Source organism: Crocuta crocuta, unplaced genomic scaffold (assembly GCF_008692635.1).
Source record: "Crocuta crocuta isolate KB4526 unplaced genomic scaffold, BGI_CrCroc_1.0 scaffold2666, whole genome shotgun sequence".
NCBI lineage: Eukaryota > Metazoa > Chordata > Mammalia > Carnivora > Hyaenidae > Crocuta > Crocuta crocuta.
Genome location: NW_027528695.1, coordinates 10526 through 15887, shown reverse-complemented (window position 1 = coordinate 15887; position 5362 = coordinate 10526). Strand labels below are relative to the sequence as shown.

The window sequence follows — 5362 nt, the reverse complement described above, 5'->3', positions numbered from 1 at the left end:
TCCATGAAGAAGCTCCTGAAAGAAGTCAGATGTTTTACTTATTTAGATTAAAAGTAGATAAAAAAGAGTAATATCTTATTTCCTACCTGAAGCGAGTAATACTTTTACTTTGATATTATTTAAAATCATTGTTGTTGTTTTCTTTTTAATTTAAGAGAGAGAGCAGGGGAAGGATAGAGACAGAGGGAGAGAAAGAATCCCAAGCAAGTTCTGCACTGTCAGCACAGAGCTGGATGCAGGACTCGATCTCACAAACTGTGAAATCATGACCTGAGCCGAAATCAAGAGTTGGAAGCTCAGCTGACTGAGCCACTGAGGGGCCCCTTATTTTGATATTATTAATGAATTTTCATAAAATATTAAGTAAACTAATTGAACTCATATAAAAAACAAGGGAAACAAAAATGGAGTTTTTGCTTTGTGACTGGTGTTTTCAACTATGCAATCTTTAGTTCATTTAAACGATAAAGTAGTTTTCGTTATTATTTTTTAAGTAACATTTGCAACCTCTGGCAATTTTAGATACTATAGCAAGTACAAGTATAAATAAAGGAGACGGTTGGAAGTGAGATGGAGGAAGAATCACACACATCTGAAACAATAGGACTATGGTTATAAATACGTATCCATGTGATGATACAGTACAGAAAGTATATGTGATGGCTATAAGGATTTCTAGTAAAGAATTGTTTGCACTGCTATGTCCTCAGAATTAGTATGATTGAGGGACAAATGTATTAGAGCCAGCAATCCAAATCTTCTACTTAATAGGTTTATATGGAAGTAAGGACACTTTTGGGTGGGGATCTTTTTTATGTGCCAATTCAGAAAATCTAGGGAAGGAAGCATGGAAAATTGAGAACTTTATTGGCATAACATATTTTCTCTCTGAATCGAATTTGAGGAGGGTCCGGAATATTTCATCTGTTACTGCTAATGGGGTCAACGTGTAAAGACATACTCTGCAGATAAGCCAAAGGCACTTAGGCTATTCATTTAGATAATGAAACCTCAGTGCCTCTATAATTGAAATTTCTGCAAATTATTGAATCCTAGGAGCTGGAAGAGACCTCAGAGGCCATCCATTCCAATCTAAGCCAGCATATTGTCTTAACTTTTTTGAATCAGAAATTTTAATTCATTTGAATTTGAAAACGAACATCTTTTACGTTATATGGATAACATTTGAGAACATTTGAGAATGTTGAATTGAGAATAGGAATAAGGTATCACTGAGAAATAGGATGAAAAGGACGGGGAAGGAGGTGAGACTCGATAAAATAAATATTTGTTAATGTAAAAAGAATCTAACTTTTATTAAATGCCTGCTGTATACCAGATACTAAGTTAGGAGTTTATTTTTAATGATTTTTTTAAATTTTTTTAAATGTTTGTTTATTTTTGAGAGATGGAGAGACAGACCACGAGCAGGGGAGGGGCAGAGAGAGGGAGACACAGAATCCGAAACAAGCTCCAGGCTCTGAGCTGTCAGCACAGAGCCTGACGCGGAGCTCGAACTCACAAACTGTGAGATCATGACCTGAGCCAAAGTTGGATGCTTAACCGACTGAGCCACCCAGGGGCCCCGTAAGTTAGAAGTTTAATAACAATAAGAATTAAGATTTATCCGTATACAGACTCATAGGGAGAAGAATATATAGTAACCATTCATAGAAAACATATGTATGATATGTCAGGATTGTGCTACATGCTTTATGTGTATTAGATTAGTTAGGTCTCATACTAATCCCATGAGGTAGGTATTGTTATTCCTTTATTATAGATGAAGAAATTGAGGCTTTGAAGAAGGTTAACTGACTTGCAAAACGATACAGCTAGGATTTAAACCTAAATTTGTTTTATTCATAAGCTCTTACTTTTTCTGTTGAAACACTGTGTATTTCATTTTCCTATTTATGAAAGATTCCATCTTCATTCTTTTTTTCCCCTCCATTCTGTATTATGAGGGAGGCTGACCTGAGTAAATTACATTTCCCAATCTCCATTGCTGACTGGCTACCTATTAGGTTTGGCCAATAATTGGAGATATTGGTTGGAAGAGTGGAAGACAGAGGGAGGAAAAGCCAAGATATTCCTCTCCTTCCTGCTTCTGGAAGTGTCCATGACAGTGTCTATGTCTCCTTTGTGATACCACATGTCTCAGATCCTGGGTTTTGTAATATCATCTTCTCTGCTTTTTCCTTTAACCTGTAGCTGTGGTAGCAGCTTCTTGCTGTCGTTAATCCTTAGGTTGCCTTATCATTTCCTGTTTGCCTTTCATCAGTTGCTTTGCAAATAAGTCCTTCATATTAAATTCCATTGCTTAAAATGTCTCAAGGTTTCAGGACATCTAGGTGGCTCAGTCTGTTAAGCATCCAACTTCAGCTCAGGCCATGATCTCATTGTTCATGAGTTCGAGCCCCACGTTGGGCTCTGTGCTAACAACTCAGAGCCTGGAGCCTGCTTTGGATTCTGTGTCTCCTCTCTCTGCCTTCCCTGCTCATGGTTTTTCCTCTCTCTCTCTCTCTCTCCCTCAAAAATAAATAAACATTAAAAAATATCTCAAAGTTTCTCAACCTTGGCACAACTGACATATTGGGATGGACAAATCTTTATTGTGGAGGGCTTCCCTATGCACTGTAGGAAGTTTAACAGAATTCCCAGCTTCTGAGCGCCAGTAGCACCCTCCCAGTTGTGAAAATCCAAAAATACCTCCAGACTTTGCGATGTCCCTAGGGAGAAAATTACACCCTGTTGAAAACCAATGATCTATGGCTTAGGTTCTTATTTCCAGACTGGAATGTGACTGAAACAATTACCCTACCACATAGATGAGACACTATTATAGAAGGTACAATATTTATAAGAATAATCTTGGTTCTGAAAGAGCTTCTGCTATGTATATGAAGAACTGAAGCCTTTTGATGAAATAATAATTAATGTGATACCAGTATATGATAGAATACATTCTGGATTAATGTTATTGGAATCCCAGAGGTGTAAACAAAATATCTGTGTTTTTCTTCAAATGAATTTCTATAGAAGAAGCAGACTATGTCATAATCTCTTTTTTTTGCTCTTTGTAAATATTTTAAATTTGCCTTCCCTAGGGTTGAGCTATGTATAGATATGAAGATCTTAATATTTTGTTTATTCTTGGGGCACCTGGGTGTCTCAGTCAGTTGAGCGGCCAACTTTGGCTGAGGTCATGATCTCATGGTTCATGAGTTCGAGCCCCACATTGGGCTTACTGCTGTCAGCACAGGGCCTGCTTTGGATCTTCTGTCCCCCTCTTTCTCTGCTCCTCCCCTGCTCTCTCTCTCTCTCTCTCTCCCTCTCTCTCTCAAATAAATAAAACATTAAAATTAATTTAAAAATATTTTGTTTACCTTGTAATCTTAGCACCAAAAAAATGGCATGTAGTAGGTGCTCAATACTTATTTACAGAACAGATTAATTGATCTGGCTTTATTAAGAAACTGGTGATGTACTTTTGTCTCAGAGTTAAAGACCTGTTTGTGCTTGCTACGTCCAGGGTCAAAAATAGATAAGATACTTTGATCCAGGGCACCTGGACGGCTCAGTCTATTAAGCGTCCAACTCTTGATTTTGGCTCAGGTCATGATCTCACGGTTTGTGGAATCAAGCTCGGCATTGTACTCCGTGCTGACAGTGTGGAGTCTGCTTGAGATTTTCTCTCCCTCTCTCTCTGTCCCTACCCCCTCAAAATAAATAAACATTTATATATATATATACCTTGATCCCAAAATACTTCAACTAGAGTTGCATTTTATGATCAGATTTCAATATAGTTGACCTATTTTCTTTCACATGAACTTAAGAACTGACATGAATTTTTTTTGTTACTTTGAACAAAAGGTAAGAAATACCTCTTCTATGATTGTTGGACTCTTTCAACTAATATTTTTAGTTTACTTCCAAGTGCTTGAGTTTAGAAATGATGTATGTTGCTTGTATATTGTTTATCTTGAGTAGTTTAAAGGTCATGTGTCTCAGTATGAAATTGTTATCCATATCCAATTAGTTTCACTTTCGAACAGTGAGCTCAAAGAGTGAGCTCATAGGAGGCTGTTCATATGTGCTTACTGTGTAGTAGGGTTTATTCCTTTGTCAGCATTTAGGGTACATGATAAGATGCTTTCAGTCAATCCTTGGGAAATTCCAGTAGGGTTAAACAATTCTGACTGTGTTAAAAGAATTCCTAAATAAGAGAGAGAAACTCTGATGTTTTTTGGCATGAGGATCCAATTTAGGGTCATCCATGGCTTGAGAGATCCTCCAAGTACCAAGAACTCTACATATATCTAAACCTTATATCTCCAGATCCTCCAAGTACCAGGAATTACTCATACACATACAGAACACTGTAATTGATAATCTGTTGGTGAGGAAGTCTCTAGAAAAATCAAGAAATTATGAGTGCTTTTCACCTCCAATAAATCAGCCAAAATGCCAAGCTTATTTCTATGTGTTTTAAATTAAACAAAGTAAGGCCAGGTATAGACAATGGCTGTGTTTTCTAAGTAGATTTGCTATTGATATGTCATAGTCAAATTTAGGCAATTCTATTTGTTACTTTTTTAAAAAAAACATAATGTTTTATTTATTTCTGAGAGAGAGAGAGAGAGAGAGAGAGAGAGAGAGAGAGAGAGTGAGCAGGGGAGGGCCAGAGAGAGAGGGAGACACAGAATCTGAAACAGGCTCCAGGCTCCAAGCTAGCTGTCAGCACAGAGCCCGACACAGGGCTGGAACCCATGAACCTTGAGATTATGACCTGAGCCGAAGTCAGACACTTAACCAACTGAGCCACTCAGGTGCCCCTATTTGTTACTTCTAAAGAATGCTTGGTGGCTTAGAGGATGATAGTAGGAAGCCCAAACAAATTCAGTCATCTGATCCTTTACATGGATCCCTGAAATGAAACTTTTTAGTGGTTCGTTTGCTCTTCTGGTCATATTTTATGAAAATCTCATTCCCTTCCTCTAAAAACAGCACAGATTTATTACTCTTATGATACTGGGCATATCTTGCTAAAATCTGTTCTATTCTAGGTTATGAGAATTCCTTTATCTTAATAAATAATAAAAGAGAAATAATGGGGAATGGAAGTAATAGCCTCCTACGAGAAATAAGGAACCTCTCACTGGCAAATAGTTGGCTACTTTAGCTGTGGAGAAAGCTACTTGGCCTGAGGCAGATTTAAAGCCTGTGTTATATGGAATAAGCTATTTTGCAGTTTCTGCCCCACAAAATAGCATATATTCTAACCCACATTAAATGGGATCTAATATGCCTTGCCTCTTTACTACTTTTCCCAGAATCCTAGCAAAATGGAAATTAG

General features: G+C 37.4%; 1 protein-coding gene across 1 annotated transcript in view; it reads left to right on the top strand.

Annotated features, from left to right (window-relative positions):
* The window catches only part of SH3BGRL (SH3 domain binding glutamate rich protein like), a gene marked incomplete at its 5' end in the record, with an annotated part of 15176 nt that overhangs the window by 1846 nt on the left and 7968 nt on the right, over nucleotides 1–5362 (top strand). The gene's annotated exons all lie outside the window — the stretch shown is intronic.